This window comes from Copadichromis virginalis, linkage group LG18, assembly GCF_057382275.1.
Source record: "Copadichromis virginalis isolate Kocher_CV1m ecotype Utaka linkage group LG18, C_Virginalis_male_GT1.1, whole genome shotgun sequence".
Lineage (NCBI taxonomy): Eukaryota > Metazoa > Chordata > Actinopteri > Cichliformes > Cichlidae > Copadichromis > Copadichromis virginalis.
In genome coordinates, this window is record NC_140635.1 from 37262850 (window position 1) to 37285337 (window position 22488).

At 42.0% G+C, this 22488-nt stretch overlaps 15 non-coding genes across 15 annotated transcripts; all 15 read right to left on the minus strand.

Moving 5' to 3' along the window:
- Positions 1-1146: 1146 nt before the first annotated feature.
- trnap-ugg (transfer RNA proline (anticodon UGG)) lies at positions 1147-1218 on the minus strand. The gene has a single exon. It is a non-coding gene; the product is annotated as a tRNA-Pro (tRNA).
- An 890-nt stretch (positions 1219-2108) lies between these two features.
- On the minus strand, positions 2109-2180 carry trnap-ugg (transfer RNA proline (anticodon UGG)). Its single transcript has one exon. It is a non-coding gene; the product is annotated as a tRNA-Pro (tRNA).
- An 884-nt stretch (positions 2181-3064) lies between these two features.
- On the minus strand, positions 3065-3136 carry trnap-cgg (transfer RNA proline (anticodon CGG)). The gene has a single exon. It is a non-coding gene; the product is annotated as a tRNA-Pro (tRNA).
- Positions 3137-4026: 890 nt separating this feature from the next.
- Positions 4027-4098, minus strand: trnap-ugg (transfer RNA proline (anticodon UGG)). Its single transcript has one exon. It is a non-coding gene; the product is annotated as a tRNA-Pro (tRNA).
- An 866-nt stretch (positions 4099-4964) lies between these two features.
- trnap-ugg (transfer RNA proline (anticodon UGG)) lies at positions 4965-5036 on the minus strand. Its single transcript has one exon. It is a non-coding gene; the product is annotated as a tRNA-Pro (tRNA).
- An 889-nt stretch (positions 5037-5925) lies between these two features.
- On the minus strand, positions 5926-5997 carry trnap-ugg (transfer RNA proline (anticodon UGG)). The gene has a single exon. It is a non-coding gene; the product is annotated as a tRNA-Pro (tRNA).
- A 1845-nt stretch (positions 5998-7842) lies between these two features.
- Positions 7843-7914, minus strand: trnap-ugg (transfer RNA proline (anticodon UGG)). Its single transcript has one exon. It is a non-coding gene; the product is annotated as a tRNA-Pro (tRNA).
- A 2798-nt stretch (positions 7915-10712) lies between these two features.
- On the minus strand, positions 10713-10784 carry trnap-ugg (transfer RNA proline (anticodon UGG)). The gene has a single exon. It is a non-coding gene; the product is annotated as a tRNA-Pro (tRNA).
- Positions 10785-11673: 889 nt separating this feature from the next.
- Positions 11674-11745, minus strand: trnap-cgg (transfer RNA proline (anticodon CGG)). The gene has a single exon. It is a non-coding gene; the product is annotated as a tRNA-Pro (tRNA).
- Positions 11746-13582: 1837 nt separating this feature from the next.
- trnap-agg (transfer RNA proline (anticodon AGG)) lies at positions 13583-13654 on the minus strand. Its single transcript has one exon. It is a non-coding gene; the product is annotated as a tRNA-Pro (tRNA).
- Positions 13655-14543: 889 nt separating this feature from the next.
- trnap-ugg (transfer RNA proline (anticodon UGG)) lies at positions 14544-14615 on the minus strand. Its single transcript has one exon. It is a non-coding gene; the product is annotated as a tRNA-Pro (tRNA).
- An 890-nt stretch (positions 14616-15505) lies between these two features.
- Positions 15506-15577, minus strand: trnap-ugg (transfer RNA proline (anticodon UGG)). The gene has a single exon. It is a non-coding gene; the product is annotated as a tRNA-Pro (tRNA).
- A 1844-nt stretch (positions 15578-17421) lies between these two features.
- Positions 17422-17493, minus strand: trnap-ugg (transfer RNA proline (anticodon UGG)). Its single transcript has one exon. It is a non-coding gene; the product is annotated as a tRNA-Pro (tRNA).
- An 890-nt stretch (positions 17494-18383) lies between these two features.
- On the minus strand, positions 18384-18455 carry trnap-agg (transfer RNA proline (anticodon AGG)). Its single transcript has one exon. It is a non-coding gene; the product is annotated as a tRNA-Pro (tRNA).
- Positions 18456-19345: 890 nt separating this feature from the next.
- On the minus strand, positions 19346-19417 carry trnap-ugg (transfer RNA proline (anticodon UGG)). The gene has a single exon. It is a non-coding gene; the product is annotated as a tRNA-Pro (tRNA).
- Between the last annotated feature and the right edge of the window lie 3071 nt (positions 19418-22488).

Sequence of the window (22488 nt, forward strand, 5' to 3'; positions counted from 1 at the left end):
CAATGGCATCACTCAATGGGTCATGAGAGTGACTCCTTCACAAAATCAAAAACGTTATTTTAGAAAGACAAATTGGTGTCACACAAAACATTGAAAGGTTTGGCACACAACACATTTACAATGCCCCAGAAGGAATGTGTCTTACCAAAGAATTCCATGAAGCTAAGAGCTTGTGATTTTAAGGGGGCTCGTCCGGGATTTGAACCCGGGACCTATCGCACCCAAAGCGAGAATCATACGCCTAGACCAACGAGCCACAGGAAGCCTGCGTTTAAGTCTGCAACTCTGAAAGGATAGACTTAAATCGGCCTTCAAATTCAAGCAGGAATGTTTTTAAGCTCTCTTCAGTATTCATTTTTGTACCTTCAGGCCTTTGCTACTGACAAGCTCCAACAGGGATGACTCCAGAGGGACTGCACACAGTGAATGAGAAAAAAGGGTTCCCAGTCATCCAGGTCATGGTAGTCTGATGAGCTTTGAAAGAAAGCAGCTGGAATTCTCTAAGTGCCTTGAAGACCTTTCACCTCTCCTCTGAGAACCTTCGTTAGATCTAAAACTAAACGTTGGAGAGTCCCAGGTATTTAAACCCCAGAGGGGGTTGTCTTTACCAGGGTCGTTGACCAACTATGAAACACATCACATGAGCCAAGGGGTGGAAAAAAGGCGTGGGTGATTATCAGCAGAGGTTTCAGGTGAAACCATTATGAGACCTTCACATATGGAGTTTAACGTCTTTACACCGAAATTGAATGGCCTCAATTTCGATCAGACTTTGTGATCTCTAATAGCCCTTTTCCACTTGCACCTACCTAGCTTGGCTTAACTTGACTCAGCCCGATCTTTAAAGTTTCCATTAGGTGATAGTACCTGGTAACAGGTATATTTTAGTACCTGCCCAGTAAGGTTTCCAAGGCAATCTCAAAATGTGACATATACAGATTGCGTGGGAGGGACTGTGCAGTCAATGGCATCACTCAATGGGTCATGAGAGTGACTCCTTCACAAAATCAAAAACGTTATTTTAGAAAGACAAATTGGTGTCACACATAACATTGAAAGGTTTGGCACACAACACATTTACAATGCCCCAGAAGGAATGTGTCTTACCAAAGAATTCCATGAAGCTAAGAGCTTGTGATTTTAAGGGGGCTCGTCCGGGATTTGAACCCGGGACCTCTCGCACCCAAAGCGAGAATCATACGCCTAGACCAACGAGCCACAGGAAGCCTGCGTTTAAGTCTGCAACTCTGAAAGGATAGACTTAAATCGGCCTTCAAATTCAAGCAGGAATGTTTTTAAGCTCTCTTCAGTATTCATTTTTGTACCTTCAGGCCTTTGCTACTGACAAGCTCCAACAGGGATGACTCCAGAGGGACTGCACACAGTGAATGAGAAAAAAGGGTTCCCAGTCATCCACGTCATGGTAGTCTGATGAGCTTTGAAAGAAAGCAGCTGGAATTCTCTAAGTGCCTTGAAGACCTTTCACCTCTCCTCTGAGAACCTTCGTTAGATCTAAAACTAAACGTTGGAGAGTCCCAGGTATTTAAACCCCAGAGGGGGTTGTCTTTACCAGGGTCGTTGACCAACTATGAAACACATCACATGAGCCAAGGGGTGGAAAAAAGGCGTGGGTGATTATCAGCAGAGGTTTCAGGTGAAACCATTATGAGACCTTCACATATGTAGTTTAACGTCTTTACACCGAAATTGAATGGCCTCAATTTCGATCAGACTTTGTGATCTCTAATAGCCCTTTTCCACTTGCACCTACCTAGCTTGGCTTAACTTGACTCAGCCCGATCTTTAAAGTTTCCATTAGGTGATAGTACCTGGTAACAGGTATATTTTAGTACGTGCCCAGTAAGGTTTCCAAGGCAATCTCAAAATGTGACATATACAGATTGCGTGGCAGGGACTGTGCAGTCAATGGCATCACTCAATGGGTCATGAGAGTGACTCCTTCACAAAATCAAAAACGTTATTTTAGAAAGACAAATTGGTGTCACACATCACATTGAAAGGTTTGGCACACAACACATTTACAATGCCCCAGAAGGAATGTGTCTTACCAAAGAATTCCATGAAGCTAAGAGCTTGTGATTTTAAGGGGGCTCGTCCGGGATTTGAACCCGGGACCTCTCGCACCCAAAGCGAGAATCATACGCCTAGACCAACGAGCCACAGGAAGCCTGCGTTTAAGTCTGCAACTCTGAAAGGATAGACTTAAATCGGCCTTCAAATTCAAGCAGGAATGTTTTTAAGCTCTCTTCAGTATTCATTTTTGTACCTTCAGGCCTTTGCTACTGACAAGCTCCAACAGGGATGACTCCAGAGGGACTGCACACAGTGAATGAGAAAAAAGGGTTCCCAGTCATCCACGTCATGGTAGTCTGATGAGCTTTGAAAGAAAGCAGCTGGAATTCTCTAAGTGCCTTGAAGACCTTTCACCTCTCCTCTGAGAACCTTCGTTAGATCTAAAACTAAACGTTGGAGAGTCCCAGGTATTTAAAACCCAGAGCGGGTTGTCTTTACCAGGGTCGTTAACCAACTATGAAACACATCACATGAGCCAAGGGGTGGAAAAAAGGTGTGGGTAATTATCAGCAGAGGTCAAACCATTATGAGACCTTCACATATGTAGTTTAACGTCTTTACACCGAAATTGAATGGCCTCAATTTCGATCAGACTTTGTGATCTCTAATAGCCCTTTTCCACTTGCACCTACCTAGCTTGGCTTAACTTGACTCAGCTCGATCTTTAAAGTTTCCATTAGGTGATAGTACCTGGTTACAGGTATTTTTTTAGTACCTGCCCAGTAAGGTTTCCAAGGCAATCTCAAAATGTGACATATACAGATTGCGTGGCAGGGACTGTGCAGTCAATGGCATCACTCAATGGGTCATGAGAGTGACTCCTTCACAAAATCAAAAACGTTATTTTAGAAAGACAAATTGGTGTCACAGATCACATTGAGTCGTTTGGCACCCAACACATTTAAAATAACCCAGAAGGAATGTGTCTTACCAAAGAATTCCATGAAGCTAAGAAGTTGTGATTTTAAGGGGGCTCGTCCGGGATTTGAACCCGGGACCTCTCGCACCCGAAGCGAGAATCATACGCCTAGACCAACGAGCCACAGGTAGCATGTGCTTAACGCTTCAACTCTGAAAGGATAGACTTATATCGGCCTTCAAATTCAAGCAGGAATGGTGTTAAGCTCTCTTCAGTATTCATTTTTGTACCTTCAGGCCTTTGCTACTGACAAGCTCCAACAGGGATGACTCCAGAGGGACTGCACACAGTGAATGAGAAAAAAGGGTTCCCAGTCATCCACGTCATGGTAGTCTGATGAGCTTTGAAAGAAAGCAGCTGGAATTCTCTAAGTGCCTTGAAGACCTTTCACCTCTCCTCTGAGAACCTTCGTTAGATCTAAAACTAAACGTTGGAGAGTCCCAGGTATTTAAAACCCAGAGCGGGTTGTCTTTATCAGGGTCGTTGACCAACTATGAAACACATCACATGAGACAAGGGGTGGAAAAAAGGCGTGGGTGATTATCAGCAGAGGTTTCAGGTGAAACCATTATGAGACCTTCACATATGTAGTTTAACGTCTTTACACCGAAATTGAATGGCCTCAATTTCGATCAGACTTTGTGATCTCTAATAGCCCTTTTCCACTTGCACCTACCTAGCTTGGCTTAACTTGACTCAGCCCGATCTTTAAAGTTTCCATTAGGTGATAGTACCTGGTAACAGGTATATTTTAGTACCTGCCCAGTAAGGTTTCCAAGGCAATCTCAAAATGTGACATATACAGATTGCGTGGGAGGGACTGTGCAGTCAATGGCATCACTCAATGGGTCATGAGAGTGACTCCTTCACAAAATCAAAAACGTTATTTTAGAAAGACAAATTGGTGTCACACATAACATTGAAAGGTTTGGCACACAACACATTTACAATGCCCCAGAAGGAATGTGTCTTACCAAAGAATTCCATGAAGCTAAGAGCTTGTGATTTTAAGGGGGCTCGTCCGGGATTTGAACCCGGGACCTCTCGCACCCAAAGCGAGAATCATACGCCTAGACCAACGAGCCACAGGAAGCCTGCGTTTAAGTCTGCAACTCTGAAAGGATAGACTTAAATCGGCCTTCAAATTCAAGCAGGAATGTTTTTAAGCTCTCTTCAGTATTCATTTTTGTACCTTCAGGCCTTTGCTACTGACAAGCTCCAACAGCGATGACTCCCGAGGGACTGCACACAGTGAATGAGAAAAAAGGGTTCCCAGTCATCCACGTCATGGTAGTCTGATGAGCTTTGAAAGAAAGCAGCTGGAATTCTCTAAGTGCCTTGAAGACCTTTCACCTCTCCTCTGAGAACCTTCGTTAGATCTAAAACTAAACGTTGGAGAGTCCCAGGTTTTTAAACCCCAGAGGGGGTTGTCTTTACCAGGGTCGTTGACCAACTATGAAACACATCACATGAGCCAAGGGGTGGAAAAAAGGCGTGGGTGATTATCAGCAGAGGTTTCAGGTGAAACCATTATGAGACCTTCACATATGTAGTTTAACGTCTTTACACCGAAATTGAATGGCCTCAATTTCGATCAGACTTTGTGATCTCTAATAGCCCTTTTCCACTTGCACCTACCTAGCTTGGCTTAACTTGACTCAGCCCGATCTTTAAAGTTTCCATTAGGTGATAGTACCTGGTAACAGGTATATTTTAGTACCTGCCCAGTAAGGTTTCCAAGGCAATCTCAAAATGTGACATATACAGATTGCGTGGCAGGGACTGTGCAGTCAATGGCATCACTCAATGGGTCATGAGAGTGACTCCTTCACAAAATCAAAAACGTTATTTTAGAAAGACAAATTGGTGTCACACATCACATTTACAATGCCCCAGAAGGAATGTGTCTTACCAAAGAATTCCATGAAGCTAAGAGCTTGTGATTTTAAGGGGGCTCGTCCGGGATTTGAACCCGGGACCTCTCGCACCCAAAGCGAGAATCATACGCCTAGACCAACGAGCCACAGGTAGCATGTGCTTAACGCTTCAACTCTGAAAGGATAGACTTATATCGGCCTTCAAATTCAAGCAGGAATGGTGTTAAGCTCTCTTCAGTATTCATTTTTGTACCTTCAGGCCTTTGCTACTGACAAGCTCCAACAGGGATGACTCCAGAGGGACTGCACACAGTGAATGAGAAAAAAGGGTTCCCAGTCATCCACGTCATGGTAGTCTGATGAGCTTTGAAAGAAAGCAGCTGGAATTCTCTAAGTGCCTTGAAGACCTTTCACCTCTCCTCTGAGAACCTTCGTTAGATCTAAAACTAAACGTTGGAGAGTCCCAGGTATTTAAAACCCAGAGCGGGTTGTCTTTACCAGGGTCGTTGACCAACTATGAAACACATCACATGAGACAAGGGTGGAAAAAAGGCGTGGGTAATTATCAGCAGAGGTTTCAGGTGAAACCATTATGAGACCTTCACATATGGAGTTTAACGTCTTTACACCGAAATTGAATGGCCTCAATTTCGATCAGACTTTGTGATCTCTAATAGCCCTTTTCCACTTGCACCTACCTAGCTTGGCTTAACTTGACTCAGCCCGATCTTTAAAGTTTCCATTAGGTGATAGTACCTGGTAACAGGTATATTTTAGTACCTGCCCAGTAAGGTTTCCAAGGCAATCTCAAAATGTGACATATACAGATTGCGTGGGAGGGACTGTGCAGTCAATGGCATCACTCAATGGGTCATGAGAGTGACTCCTTCACAAAATCAAAAACGTTATTTTAGAAAGACAAATTGGTGTCACACATAACATTGAAAGGTTTGGCACACAACACATTTACAATGCCCCAGAAGGAATGTGTCTTACCAAAGAATTCCATGAAGCTAAGAGCTTGTGATTTTAAGGGGGCTCGTCCGGGATTTGAACCCGGGACCTTTCGCACCCAAAGCGAGAATCATACGCCTAGACCAACGAGCCACAGGAAGCCTGCGTTTAAGTCTGCAACTCTGAAAGGATAGACTTAAATCGGCCTTCAAATTCAAGCAGGAATGTTTTTAAGCTCTCTTCAGTATTCATTTTTGTACCTTCAGGCCTTTGCTACTGACAAGCTCCAACAGGGATGACTCCAGAGGGACTGCACACAGTGAATGAGAAAAAAGGGTTCCCAGTCATCCACGTCATGGTAGTCTGATGAGCTTTGAAAGAAAGCAGCTGGAATTCTCTAAGTGCCTTGAAGACCTTTCACCTCTCCTCTGAGAACCTTCGTTAGATCTAAAACTAAACGTTGGAGAGTCCCAGGTATTTAAACCCCAGAGGTGGTTGTCTTTACCAGGGTCGTTGACCAACTATGAAACACATCACATGAGCCAAGGGGTGGAAAAAAGGCGTGGGTGATTATCAGCAGAGGTTTCAGGTGAAACCATTATGAGACCTTCACATATGGAGTTTAACGTCTTTACACCGAAATTGAATGGCCTCAATTTCGATCAGACTTTGTGATCTCTAATAGCCCTTTTCCACTTGCACCTACCTAGCTTGGCTTAACTTGACTCAGCTCGATCTTTAAAGTTTCCATTAGGTGATAGTACCTGGTTACAGGTATTTTTTTAGTACCTGCCCAGTAAGGTTTCCAAGGCAATCTCAAAATGTGACATATACAGATTGCGTGGGAGGGACTGTGCAGTCAATGGCATCACTCAATGGGTCATGAGAGTGACTCCTTCACAAAATCAAAAACGTTATTTTAGAAAGACAAATTGGTGTCACAGATCACATTGAGTCGTTTGGCACCCAACACATTTAAAATAACCCAGAAGGAATGTGTCTTACCAAAGAATTCCATGAAGTTAAGAAGTTGTGATGTTAAGGGGGCTCGTTGAACCCGGGACCTCTCGCACCCGAAGCGAGAATCATACGCCTAGACCAACGAGCCACAGGTAGCATGTGCTTAACGCTTCAACTCTGAAAGGATAGACTTATATCGGCCTTCAAATTCAAGCAGGAATGGTGTTAAGCTCTCTTCAGTATTCATTTTTGTACCTTCAGGCCTTTGCTACTGACAAGCTCCAACAGGGATGACTCCAGAGGGACTGCACACAGTGAATGAGAAAAAAGGGTTCCCAGTCATCCACGTCATGGTAGTCTGATGAGCTTTGAAAGAAAGCAGCTGGAATTCTCTAAGTGCCTTGAAGACCTTTCACCTCTCCTCTGAGAACCTTCGTTAGATCTAAAACTAAACGTTGGAGAGTCCCAGGTATTTAAAACCCAGAGCGGGTTGTCTTTACCAGGGTCGTTGAACAACTATGAAACACATCACATGAGCCAAGGGGTGGAAAAAAGGCGTGGGTGATTATCAGCAGAGGTTTCAGGTGAAACCATTATGAGACCTTCACATATGTAGTTTAACGTCTTTACACCGAAATTGAATGGCCTCAATTTCGATCAGACTTTGTGATCTCTAATAGCCCTTTTCCACTTGCACCTACCTAGCTTGGCTTAACTTGACTCAGCCCGATCTTTAAAGTTTCCATTAGGTGATAGTACCTGGTAACAGGTATATTTTAGTACCTGCCCAGTAAGGTTTCCAAGGCAATCTCAAAATGTGACATATACAGATTGCGTGGGAGGGACTGTGCAGTCAATGGCATCACTCAATGGGTCATGAGAGTGACTCCTTCACAAAATCAAAAACGTTATTTTAGAAAGACAAATTGGTGTCACACATAACATTGAAAGGTTTGGCACACAACACATTTACAATGCCCCAGAAGGAATGTGTCTTACCAAAGAATTCCATGAAGCTAAGAGCTTGTGATTTTAAGGGGGCTCGTCCGGGATTTGAACCCGGGACCTCTCGCACCCAAAGCGAGAATCATACGCCTAGACCAACGAGCCACAGGAAGCCTGCGTTTAAGTCTGCAACTCTGAAAGGATAGACTTAAATCGGCCTTCAAATTCAAGCAGGAATGTTTTTAAGCTCTCTTCAGTATTCATTTTTGTACCTTCAGGCCTTTGCTACTGACAAGCTCCAACAGGGATGACTCCAGAGGGACTGCACACAGTGAATGAGAAAAAAGGGTTCCCAGTCATCCACGTCATGGTAGTCTGATGAGCTTTGAAAGAAAGCAGCTGGAATTCTCTAAGTGCCTTGAAGACCTTTCACCTCTCCTCTGAGAACCTTCGTTAGATCTAAAACTAAACGTTGGAGAGTCCCAGGTATTTAAAACCCAGAGTGGGTTGTCTTTACCAGGGTCGTTGACCAACTATGAAACACATCACATGAGACAAGGGTGGAAAAAAGGCGTGGGTAATTATCAGCAGAGGTTTCAGGTGAAACCATTATGAGACCTTCACATATGGAGTTTAACGTCTTTACACCGAAATTGAATGGCCTCAATTTCGATCAGACTTTGTGATCTCTAATAGCCCTTTTCCACTTGCACCTACCTAGCTTGGCTTAACTTGACTCAGCCCGATCTTTAAAGTTTCCATTAGGTGATAGTACCTGGTAACAGGTATATTTTAGTACCTGCCCAGTAAGGTTTCCAAGGCAATCTCAAAATGTGACATATACAGATTGCGTGGCAGGGACTGTGCAGTCAATGGCATCACTCAATGGGTCATGAGAGTGACTCCTTCACAAAATCAAAAACGTTATTTTAGAAAGACAAATTGGTGTCACACATCACATTGAAAGGTTTGGCACACAACACATTTACAATGCCCCAGAAGGAATGTGTCTTACCAAAGAATTGCATGAAGCTAAGAGCTTGTGATTTTAAGGGGGCTCGTCCGGGATTTGAACCCGGGACCTTTCGCACCCAAAGCGAGAATCATACGCCTAGACCAAGGAGCCACAGGAAGCCTGTGTTTAAGTCTGCAACTCTGAAAGGATAGACTTAAATCGGCCTTCAAATTCAAGCAGGAATGTTTTTAAGCTCTCTTCAGTATTCATTTTTGTACCTTCAGGCCTTTGCTACTGACAAGCTCCAACAGGGATGACTCCAGAGGGACTGCACACAGTGAATGAGAAAAAAGGGTTCCCAGTCATCCACGTCATGGTAGTCTGATGAGCTTTGAAAGAAAGCAGCTGGAATTCTCTAAGTGCCTTGAAGACCTTTCACCTCTCCTCTGAGAACCTTCGTTAGATCTAAAACTAAACGTTGGAGAGTCCCAGGTATTTAAACCCCAGAGGGGGTTGTCTTTACCAGGGTCGTTGACCAACTATGAAACACATCACATGAGCCAAGGGGTGGAAAAAAGGTGTGGGTAATTATCAGCAGAGGTCAAACCATTATGAGACCTTCACATATGTAGTTTAACGTCTTTACACCGAAATTGAATGGCCTCAATTTCGATCAGACTTTGTGATCTCTAATAGCCCTTTTCCACTTGCACCTACCTAGCTTGGCTTAACTTGACTCAGCCCGATCTTTAAAGTTTCCATTAGGTGATAGTACCTGGTAACAGGTATATTTTAGTACCTGCCCAGTAAGGTTTCCAAGGCAATCTCAAAATGTGACATATACAGATTGCGTGGGAGGGACTGTGCAGTCAATGGCATCACTCAATGAGTCATGAGAGTGACTCCTTCACAAAATCAAAAAAGTTATTTTAGAAAGACAAATTGGTGTCAAAGATCACATTGAGTCGTTTGGCACCCAACACATTTAAAATGACCCAGAAGGAATGTGTCTTACCGAAGAATTCCATGAAGCTAAGAAGTTGTGATTTTAAGGGGGCTCGTTGAACCCGGGACCTCTCGCACCCGAAGCGAGAATCATACGCCTAGACCAACGAGCCACAGGTAGCATGTGCTTAACGCTTCAACTCTGAAAGGATAGACTTATATCGGCCTTCAAATTCAAGCAGGAATGGTGTTAAGCTCTCTTCAGTATTCATTTTTGTACCTTCAGGCCTTTGCTACTGACAAGCTCCAACAGGGATGACTCCAGAGGGACTGCACACAGTGAATGAGAAAAAAGGGTTCCCAGTCATCCACGTCATGGTAGTCTGATGAGCTTTGAAAGAAAGCAGCTGGAATTCTCTAAGTGCCTTGAAGACCTTTCACCTCTCCTCTGAGAACCTTCGTTAGATCTAAAACTAAACGTTGGAGAGTCCCAGGTATTTAAAACCCAGAGCGGGTTGTCTTTACCAGGGTCGTTGAACAACTATGAAACACATCACATGAGCCAAGGGGTGGAAAAAAGGCGTGGGTGATTATCAGCAGAGGTTTCAGGTGAAACCATTATGAGACCTTCACATATGTAGTTTAACGTCTTTACACCGAAATTGAATGGCCTCAATTTCGATCAGACTTTGTGATCTCTAATAGCCCTTTTCCACTTGCACCTACCTAGCTTGGCTTAACTTGACTCAGCCCGATCTTTAAAGTTTCCATTAGGTGATAGTACCTGGTAACAGGTATATTTTAGTACCTGCCCAGTAAGGTTTCCAAGGCAATCTCAAAATGTGACATATACAGATTGCGTGGGAGGGACTGTGCAGTCAATGGCATCACTCAATGGGTCATGAGAGTGACTCCTTCACAAAATCAAAAACGTTATTTTAGAAAGACAAATTGGTGTCACACATAACATTGAAAGGTTTGGCACACAACACATTTACAATGCCCCAGAAGGAATGTGTCTTACCAAAGAATTCCATGAAGCTAAGAGCTTGTGATTTTAAGGGGGCTCGTCCGGGATTTGAACCCGGGACCTCTCGCACCCAAAGCGAGAATCATACGCCTAGACCAACGAGCCACAGGAAGCCTGCGTTTAAGTCTGCAACTCTGAAAGGATAGACTTAAATCGGCCTTCAAATTCAAGCAGGAATGTTTTTAAGCTCTCTTCAGTATTCATTTTTGTACCTTCAGGCCTTTGCTACTGACAAGCTCCAACAGGGATGACTCCAGAGGGACTGCACACAGTGAATGAGAAAAAAGGGTTCCCAGTCATCCACGTCATGGTAGTCTGATGAGCTTTGAAAGAAAGCAGCTGGAATTCTCTAAGTGCCTTGAAGACCTTTCACCTCTCCTCTGAGAACCTTCGTTAGATCTAAAACTAAACGTTGGAGAGTCCCAGGTATTTAAAACCCAGAGTGGGTTGTCTTTACCAGGGTCGTTGACCAACTATGAAACACATCACATGAGACAAGGGTGGAAAAAAGGCGTGGGTAATTATCAGCAGAGGTTTCAGGTGAAACCATTATGAGACCTTCACATATGGAGTTTAACGTCTTTACACCGAAATTGAATGGCCTCAATTTCGATCAGACTTTGTGATCTCTAATAGCCCTTTTCCACTTGCACCTACCTAGCTTGGCTTAACTTGACTCAGCCCGATCTTTAAAGTTTCCATTAGGTGATAGTACCTGGTAACAGGTATATTTTAGTACCTGCCCAGTAAGGTTTCCAAGGCAATCTCAAAATGTGACATATACAGATTGCGTGGCAGGGACTGTGCAGTCAATGGCATCACTCAATGGGTCATGAGAGTGACTCCTTCACAAAATCAAAAACGTTATTTTAGAAAGACAAATTGGTGTCACACATCACATTGAAAGGTTTGGCACACAACACATTTACAATGCCCCAGAAGGAATGTGTCTTACCAAAGAATTCCATGAAGCTAAGAAGTTGTGATTTTAAGGGGGCTCGTCCGGGATTTGAACCCGGGACCTCTCGCACCCGAAGCGAGAATCATACGCCTAGACCAACGAGCCACAGGTAGCATGTGCTTAACGCTTCAACTCTGAAAGGATAGACTTATATCGGCCTTCAAATTCAAGCAGGAATGGTGTTAAGCTCTCTTCAGTATTCATTTTTGTACCTTCAGGCCTTTGCTACTGACAAGCTCCAACAGGGATGACTCCAGAGGGACTGCACACAGTGAATGAGAAAAAAGGGTTCCCAGTCATCCACGTCATGGTAGTCTGATAAGCTTTGAAAGAAAGCAGCTGGAATTCTCTAAGTGCCTTGAAGACCTTTCACCTCTCCTCTGAGAACCTTCGTTAGATCTAAAACTAAACGTTGGAGAGTCCCAGGTATTTAAAACCCAGAGCGGGTTGTCTTTACCAGGGTCGTTAACCAACTATGAAACACATCACATGAGCCAAGGGGTGGAAAAAAGGTGTGGGTAATTATCAGCAGAGGTCAAACCATTATGAGACCTTCACATATGTAGTTTAACGTCTTTACACCGAAATTGAATGGCCTCAATTTCGATCAGACTTTGTGATCTCTAATAGCCCTTTTCCACTTGCACCTACCTAGCTTGGCTTAACTTGACTCAGCCCGATCTTTAAAGTTTCCATTAGGTGATAGTACCTGGTAACAGGTATATTTTAGTACCTGCCCAGTAAGGTTTCCAAGGCAATCTCAAAATGTGACATATACAGATTGCGTGGGAGGGACTGTGCAGTCAATGGCATCACTCAATGAGTCATGAGAGTGACTCCTTCACAAAATCAAAAACGTTATTTTAGAAAGACAAATTGGTGTCAAAGATCACATTGAGTCGTTTGGCACCCAACACATTTAAAATGACCCAGAAGGAATGTGTCTTACCGAAGAATTCCATGAAGTTAAGAAGTTGTGATTTTAAGGGGGCTCGTTGAACCCGGGACCTCTCGCACCCGAAGCGAGAATCATACGCCTAGACCAACGAGCCACAGGAAGCCTGCGTTTAAGTCTGCAACTCTGAAAGGATAGACTTAAATCGGCCTTCAAATTCAAGCAGGAATGTTTTTAAGCTCTCTTCAGTATTCATTTTTGTACCTTCAGGCCTTTGCTACTGACAAGCTCCAACAGGGATGACTCCAGAGGGACTGCACACAGTGAATGAGAAAAAAGGGTTCCCAGTCATCCACGTCATGGTAGTCTGATGAGCTTTGAAAGAAAGCAGCTGGAATTCTCTAAGTGCCTTGAAGACCTTTCACCTCTCCTCTGAGAACCTTCGTTAGATCTAAAACTAAACGTTGGAGAGTCCCAGGTATTTAAACCCCAGAGGGGGTTGTCTTTACCAGGGTCGTTGACCAACTATGAAACACATCACATGAGCCAAGGGGTGGAAAAAAGGCGTGGGTGATTATCAGCAGAGGTTTCAGGTGAAACCATTATGAGACCTTCACATATGTAGTTTAACGTCTTTACACCGAAATTGAATGGCCTCAATTTCGATCAGACTTTGTGATCTCTAATAGCCCTTTTCCACTTGCACCTACCTAGCTTGGCTTAACTTGACTCAGCCCGATCTTTAAAGTTTCCATTAGGTGATAGTACCTGGTAACAGGTATATTTTAGTACCTGCCCAGTAAGGTTTCCAAGGCAATCTCAAAATGTGACATATACAGATTGCGTTGCAGGGACTGTGCAGTCAATGGCATCACTCAATGAGTCATGAGAGTGACTCCTTCACAAAATCAAAAACGTTATTTTAGAAAGACAAATTGGTGTCACACATCACATTGAAAGGTTTGGCACACAACACATTTACAATGCCCCAGAAGGAATGTGTCTTACCAAAGAATTCCATGAAGTTAAGAGCTTGTGATTTTAAGGGGGCTCGTCCGGGATTTGAACCCGGGACCTCTCGCACCCTAAGCGAGAATCATACGCCTAGACCAACGAGCCACAGGTAGCATGTGCTTAACGCTTCAACTCTGAAAGGATAGACTTATATCGGCCTTCAAATTCAAGCAGGAATGGTGTTAAGCTCTCTTCAGTATTCATTTTTGTACCTTCAGGCCTTTGCTACTGACAAGCTCCAACAGGGATGACTCCAGAGGGACTGCACACAGTGAATGAGAAAAAAGGGTTCCCAGTCATCCACGTCATGGTAGTCTGATGAGCTTTGAAAGAAAGCAGCTGGAATTCTCTAAGTGCCTTGAAGACCTTTCACCTCTCCTCTGAGAACCTTCGTTAGATCTAAAACTAAACGTTGGAGAGTCCCAGGTATTTAAAACCCAGAGCGGGTTGTCTTTACCAGGGTCGTTGACCAACTATGAAACACATCACATGAGACAAGGGTGGAAAAAAGGCGTGGGTAATTATCAGCAGAGGTTTCAGGTGAAACCATTATGAGACCTTCACATATGGAGTTTAACGTCTTTACACCGAAATTGAATGGCCTCAATTTCGATCAGACTTTGTGATCTCTAATAGCCCTTTTCCACTTGCACCTACCTAGCTTGGCTTAACTTGACTCAGCCCGATCTTTAAAGTTTCCATTAGGTGATAGTACCTGGTAACAGGTATATTTTAGTACCTGCCCAGTAAGGTTTCCAAGGCAATCTCAAAATGTGACATATACAGATTGCGTGGGAGGGACTGTGCAGTCAATGGCATCACTCAATGGGTCATGAGAGTGACTCCTTCACAAAATCAAAAACGTTATTTTAGAAAGACAAATTGGTGTCACACATCACATTGAAAGGTTTGGCACACAACACATTTACAATGCCCCAGAAGGAATGTGTCTTACCAAAGAATTCCATGAAGCTAAGAGCTTGTGATTTTAAGGAGGCTCGTCCGGGATTTGAACCCGGGACCTCTCGCACCCAAAGCGAGAATCATACGCCTAGACCAACGAGCTACAGGAAGCCTGCGTTTAAGTCTGCAACTCTGAAAGGATAGACTTAAATCGGCCTTCAAATTCAAGCAGGAATGTTTTTAAGCTCTCTTCAGTATTCATTTTTGTACCTTCAGGCCTTTGCTACTGACAAGCTCCAACAGGGATGACTCCAGAGGGACTGCACACAGTGAATGAGAAAAAAGGGTTCCCAGTCATCCACGTCATGGTAGTCTGATGAGCTTTGAAAGAAAGCAGCTGGAATTCTCTAAGTGCCTTGAAGACCTTTCACCTCTCCTCTGAGAACCTTCGTTAGATCTAAAACTAAACGTTGGAGAGTCCCAGGTATTTAAAACCCAGAGTGGGTTGTCTTTATCAGGGTCGTTGAACAACTATGAAACACATCACATGAGCCAAGGGGTGGAAAAAAGGCGTGGGTGATTATCAGCAGAGGTTTCAGGTGAAACCATTATGAGACCTTCACATATGTAGTTTAACGTCTTTACACCGAAATTGAATGGCCTCAATTTCGATCAGACTTTGTGATCTCTAATAGCCCTTTTCCACTTGCACCTACCTAGCTTGGCTTAACTTGACTCAGCCCGATCTTTAAAGTTTCCATTAGGTGATAGTACCTGGTAACAGGTATATTTTAGTACCTGCCCAGTAAGGTTTCCAAGGCAATCTCAAAATGTGACATATACAGATTGCGTGGGAGGGACTGTGCAGTCAATGGCATCACTCAATGGGTCATGAGAGTGACTCCTTCACAAAATCAAAAACGTTATTTTAGAAAGACAAATTGGTGTCACACATAACATTGAAAGGTTTGGCACACAACACATTTACAATGCCCCAGAAGGAATGTGTCTTACCAAAGAATTCCATGAAGCTAAGAGCTTGTGATTTTAAGGGGGCTCGTCCGGGATTTGAACCCAGGACCTCTCGCACCCAAAGCGAGAATCATACGCCTAGACCAACGAGCCACAGGAAGCCTGCGTTTAAGTCTGCAACTCTGAAAGGATAGACTTAAATCGGCCTTCAAATTCAAGCAGGAATGTTTTTAAGCTCTCTTCAGTATTCATTTTTGTACCTTCAGGCCTTTGCTACTGACAAGCTCCAACAGGGATGACTCCAGAGGGACTGCACACAGTGAATGAGAAAAAAGGGTTCCCAGTCATCCACGTCATGGTAGTCTGATGAGCTTTGAAAGAAAGCAGCTGGAATTCTCTAAGTGCCTTGAAGACCTTTCACCTCTCCTCTGAGAACCTTCGTTAGATCTAAAACTAAACGTTGGAGAGTCCCAGGTATTTAAAACCCAGAGCGGGTTGTCTTTATCAGGGTCGTTGAACAACTATGAAACACATCACATGAGCCAAGGGGTGGAAAAAAGGCGTGGGTGATTATCAGCAGAGGTTTCAGGTGAAACCATTATGAGACCTTCACATATGTAGTTTAACGTCTTTACACCGAAATTGAATGGCCTCAATTTCGATCAGACTTTGTGATCTCTAATAGCCCTTTTCCACTTGCACCTACCTAGCTTGGCTTAACTTGACTCAGCCCGATCTTTAAAGTTTCCATTAGGTGATAGTACCTGGTAACAGGTATATTTTAGTACCTGCCCAGTAAGGTTTCCAAGGCAATCTCAAAATGTGACATATACAGATTGCGTGGGAGGGACTGTGCAGTCAATGGCATCACTCAATGAGTCATGAGAGTGACTCCTTCACAAAATCAAAAACGTTATTTTAGAAAGACAAATTGGTGTCACAGATCACATTGAGTCGTTTGGCACCCAACACATTTAAAATGACCCAGAAGGAATGTGTCTTACCGAAGAATTCCATGAAGCTAAGAAGTTGTGATTTTAAGGGGGCTCGTTGAACCCGGGACCTCTCGCACCCTAAGCGAGAATCATACGCCTAGACCAACGAGCCACAGGTAGCATGTGCTTAACGCTTCAACTCTGAAAGGATAGACTTATATCGGCCTTCAAATTCAAGCAGGAATGGTGTTAAGCTCTCTTCAGTATTCATTTTTGTACCTTCAGGCCTTTGCTACTGACAAGCTCCAACAGCGATGACTCCCGAGGGACTGCACACAGTGAATGAGAAAAAAGGGTTCCCAGTCATCCACGTCATGGTAGTCTGATGAGCTTTGAAAGAAAGCAGCTGGAATTCTCTAAGTGCCTTGAAGACCTTTCACCTCTCCTCTGAGAACCTTCGTTAGATCTAAAACTAAACGTTGGAGAGTCCCAGGTTTTTAAACCCCAGAGGGGGTTGTCTTTACCAGGGTCGTTGACCAACTATGAAACACATCACATGAGCCAAGGGGTGGAAAAAAGGCGTGGGTGATTATCAGCAGAGGTTTCAGGTGAAACCATTATGAGACCTTCACATATGTAGTTTAACGTCTTTACACCGAAATTGAATGGCCTCAATTTCGATCAGACTTTGTGATCTCTAATAGCCCTTTTCCACTTGCACCTACCTAGCTTGGCTTAACTTGACTCAGCCCGATCTTTAAAGTTTCCATTAGGTGATAGTACCTGGTAACAGGTATATTTTAGTACCTGCCCAGTAAGGTTTCCAAGGCAATCTCAAAATGTGACATATACAGATTGCGTGGGAGGGACTGTGCAGTCAATGGCATCACTCAATGGGTCATGAGAGTGACTCCTTCACAAAATCAAAAACGTTATTTTAGAAAGACAAATTGGTGTCACACATAACATTGAAAGGTTTGGCACACAACACATTTACAATGCCCCAGAAGGAATGTGTCTTACCAAAGAATTCCATGAAGCTAAGAGCTTGTGATTTTAAGGGGGCTCGTCCGGGATTTGAACCCGGGACCTCTCGCACCCAAAGCGAGAATCATACGCCTAGACCAACGAGCCACAGGAAGCCTGCGTTTAAGTCTGCAACTCTGAAAGGATAGACTTAAATCGGCCTTCAAATTCAAGCAGGAATGTTTTTAAGCTCTCTTCAGTATTCATTTTTGTACCTTCAGGCCTTTGCTACTGACAAGCTCCAACAGGGATGACTCCAGAGGGACTGCACACAGTGAATGAGAAAAAAGGGTTCCCAGTCATCCACGTCATGGTAGTCTGATGAGCTTTGAAAGAAAGCAGCTGGAATTCTCTAAGTGCCTTGAAGACCTTTCACCTCTCCTCTGAGAACCTTCGTTAGATCTAAAACTAAACGTTGGAGAGTCCCAGGTATTTAAAACCCAGAGTGGGTTGTCTTTATCAGGGTCGTTGAACAACTATGAAACACATCACATGAGCCAAGGGGTGGAAAAAAGGCGTGGGTGATTATCAGCAGAGGTTTCAGGTGAAACCATTATGAGACCTTCACATATGTAGTTTAACGTCTTTACACCGAAATTGAATGGCCTCAATTTCGATCAGACTTTGTGATCTCTAATAGCCCTTTTCCACTTGCACCTACCTAGCTTGGCTTAACTTGACTCAGCCCGATCTTTAAAGTTTCCATTAGGTGATAGTACCTGGTAACAGGTATATTTTAGTACCTGCCCAGTAAGGTTTCCAAGGCAATCTCAAAATGTGACATATACAGATTGCGTGGGAGGGACTGTGCAGTCAATGGCATCACTCAATGGGTCATGAGAGTGACTCCTTCACAAAATCAAAAACGTTATTTTAGAAAGACAAATTGGTGTCACACATAACATTGAAAGGTTTGGCACACAACACATTTACAATGCCCCAGAAGGAATGTGTCTTACCAAAGAATTCCATGAAGCTAAGAGCTTGTGATTTTAAGGGGGCTCGTCCGGGATTTGAACCCGGGACCTCTCGCACCCTAAGCGAGAATCATACGCCTAGACCAACGAGCCACAGGAAGCCTGCGTTTAAGTCTGCAACTCTGAAAGGATAGACTTAAATCGGCCTTCAAATTCAAGCAGGAATGTTTTTAAGCTCTCTTCAGTATTCATTTTTGTACCTTCAGGCCTTTGCTACTGACAAGCTCCAACAGGGATGACTCCAGAGGGACTGCACACAGTGAATGAGAAAAAAGGGTTCCCAGTCATCCACGTCATGGTAGTCTGATGAGCTTTGAAAGAAAGCAGCTGGAATTCTCTAAGTGCCTTGAAGACCTTTCACCTCTCCTCTGAGAACCTTCGTTAGATCTAAAACTAAACGTTGGAGAGTCCCAGGTATTTAAAACCCAGAGCGGGTTGTCTTTATCAGGGTCGTTGAACAACTATGAAACACATCACATGAGCCAAGGGGTGGAAAAAAGGCGTGGGTGATTATCAGCAGAGGTTTCAGGTGAAACCATTATGAGACCTTCACATATGTAGTTTAACGTCTTTACACCGAAATTGAATGGCCTCAATTTCGATCAGACTTTGTGATCTCTAATAGCCCTTTTCCACTTGCACCTACCTAGCTTGGCTTAACTTGACTCAGCCCGATCTTTAAAGTTTCCATTAGGTGATAGTACCTGGTAACAGGTATATTTTAGTACCTGCCCAGTAAGGTTTCCAAGGCAATCTCAAAATGTGACATATACAGATTGCGTGGGAGGGACTGTGCAGTCAATGGCATCACTCAATGGGTCATGAGAGTGACTCCTTCACAAAATCAAAAACGTTATTTTAGAAAGACAAATTGGTGTCACACATAACATTGAAAGGTTTGGCACACAACACATTTACAATGCCCCAGAAGGAATGTGTCTTACCAAAGAATTCCATGAAGCTAAGAGCTTGTGATTTTAAGGGGGCTCGTCCGGGATTTGAACCCGGGACCTCTCGCACCCAAAGCGAGAATCATACGCCTAGACCAACGAGCCACAGGAAGCCTGCGTTTAAGTCTGCAACTCTGAAAGGATAGACTTAAATCGGCCTTCAAATTCAAGCAGGAATGTTTTTAAGCTCTCTTCAGTATTCATTTTTGTACCTTCAGGCCTTTGCTACTGACAAGCTCCAACAGGGATGACTCCAGAGGGACTGCACACAGTGAATGAGAAAAAAGGGTTCCCAGTCATCCACGTCATGGTAGTCTGATGAGCTTTGAAAGAAAGCAGCTGGAATTCTCTAAGTGCCTTGAAGACCTTTCACCTCTCCTCTGAGAACCTTCGTTAGATCTAAAACTAAACGTTGGAGAGTCCCAGGTATTTAAACCCCAGAGGGGGTTGTCTTTACCAGGGTCGTTGACCAACTATGAAACACATCACATGAGCCAAGGGGTGGAAAAAAGGCGTGGGTGATTATTTCATTTCATTTCATTTCATTTTTATTTATTTCACACTTGGTACTACAATCAAACAAAACAACCACATCTTCTGTCAACAAAACACAACAACCATGTGTGAAAAGGAGCAGGAAGAAGAAAATATTCTTATTAAACCCTGCCCCCTATCTACCATCGAACTTATATCACCGGTGGGCACCAAAAATCAGGAACAAACTAATATTGACATTTCTCTCCGGTCGAATCCCAAACCAACATCACATTCATTCGCATTCTTCATACTGAGTTATCGTTTTAAACATATAACACTTTTTAAAACATTGTAAATTTATACAATTCTTTAAATTATAATGAAGTGAATTCCACAGTCTTATACCCCTAACCGTTGTGCTCATTAATCTTTGTGTAGTCCTGGCTAACTGATGTTTAAAATAAAATTTCCTTCTATTCTCTTCTCCCCTTGAACACATCAAAAATACTCTTTGTAACTTAAAAGGCAAAATATTATTTTTAGCCTTAAACATAATTAATAATGTCCGTAATTTCACTAAATCTCCTAATTTTAATAATTTTGATTCTATAAATAATTTATTTGTATGTTCTCTATATTTAACATTATGAATTATTCGTATAACTTTCTTCTGTAATAGGTTTAAAGGTTTTATGGTATTCTCATATGTATTCCCCCAAACTTCAACACAATAGTTGATATATGAAAAAAACAAAGAAAAATATAAAATACGCATTGTTTTATAATTTAATAAATCTCTTATACTACCCAAAATATAAATACTTTTGACCATTTTCTTTCTAATATGTTCAATATGAGATTTCCATGTCAAATTCTCATCCACTATTACACCCAAAAAACGAAATTCAGTAACTCTTTCAATCAATTCTTCCTCTATAAACATAATGACTTTATCCTCCTTTACACGATTGCCAAATATCATATATTTCGTTTTTGTCAGATTCAAAGATAATTTATTTACATCAAACCATTTTTTTATTCTTAACATCTCAGAAGTCATAATTTCAACCAAGTCTTTCAAATTCTCTCCAGAGCAATAAAAATTTGTGTCATCTGCAAATAAAATCGAATTTAACCTTTTAGATACGTCACAAATATCATTAATATATAAATTAAAGAGTTTAGGTCCCAAAATAGAACCTTGAGGAACACCACATACAATCTTCAGTCTTTCAGAAGTATTGCCAAAATAATAAACATATTGCAACCTATTCTCTAAATAACTCATTAACCAATTCAATGCTACTCCTCTCACTCCATAGTTATACAATTTAGAAATCAAAATAGAATGTTGTATCGTATCAAAAGCTTTTTTTAAATCAACAAATACTCCCACTGTGTATTTATTATTATGTGTTGCAGATGAAATATCTTCAATAAAAGTCAACAACGCTAATGCCGTTGACCTATTTTTACGAAATCCAAATTGGTTTTCATGTATTAGTTGATATTTTTCAATAAAACTATCAAGTCTTTGTGCAAAGAGTTTTTCTAGCAATTTTGAAAACTGTGATAAAAGAGACACTGGCCTATAATTGTTAAAACTATGCTTATCTCCTGATTTATATAATGGTATTACTTTTGCCACTTTCATTCTGTCAGGGAATACTCCTGACTGTAGCGAAAGATTAAAAATATAACAAAGAGGAGTACTTATACAATCTATTGTCTTTTTAATTATGACCATGTCTATACCATCACAATCAGTAGATTTTTTATTTTTACAATTTTTTACGATTGCTACTATTTCTTTTATGGTAGTATCGGCTAAGAATATGGAATTAACCATTCTATTATCACCTATCCAGGCTTCCTCATCTCCTGGATCATCATTTTTCCTGATTAGATTTGCTAAAGTAGGTCCAACATTTACAAAAAAAGAATTGAATTCGTTTGCTACTTCGGTCTTATCTTTAACAACTTGATTATTATTAATAAAATAATTAGGCCGAACTTTGGGTGTGTTCTTATTACCCAATACCTCTTTAAAAATATTCCAAATGCCCTTAATATTATTTTTGTTTTCCTGAAAAACTTTATTATAGTAATCTTTCTTAGCTTTCCTCAATATTAATACCAACTTATTTTTATATAGTTTATATTTCATTTCCGCATTTTTAGTTCTATATATTATATACTCCCTATATAAATTATTTTTCTTTTTACACGCATTTGCAAGACCCTTAGTTATCCAAGGTTTCCTATTTATATTCTTTTTCTTATGCTTAAATGATATCAATGGACAATGTTTATCATACAAGGCCAAATATATATTTAGAAATACTCCGTATGCAATGTTGACCTCATTAACATAAACCTCCTTCCAGTCCGTTTCCATGAGATCTTGTCTAAACCTATTAATTGCTTCATCATTTCTTAACCTTCTATAACTCACAAAACTAGCTTCTTTCTTTCTTTTCATATTTAAATCGAAAATAAAAAAGACTGGTAGATGATCGCTTATATCATTTATGATGAGGCCACTTTCAATATTATTCTCCAAACTATTAATAAAAATATGATCAATTAGTGTTTCTGATTTCTCCGTTATTCTACTCGGCTTTATAATTAAAGGATAAAATCCTTTACCATATAATAGTTCAAAAAAATCTGACGAAGCCTTATCATTTGTCACTTTA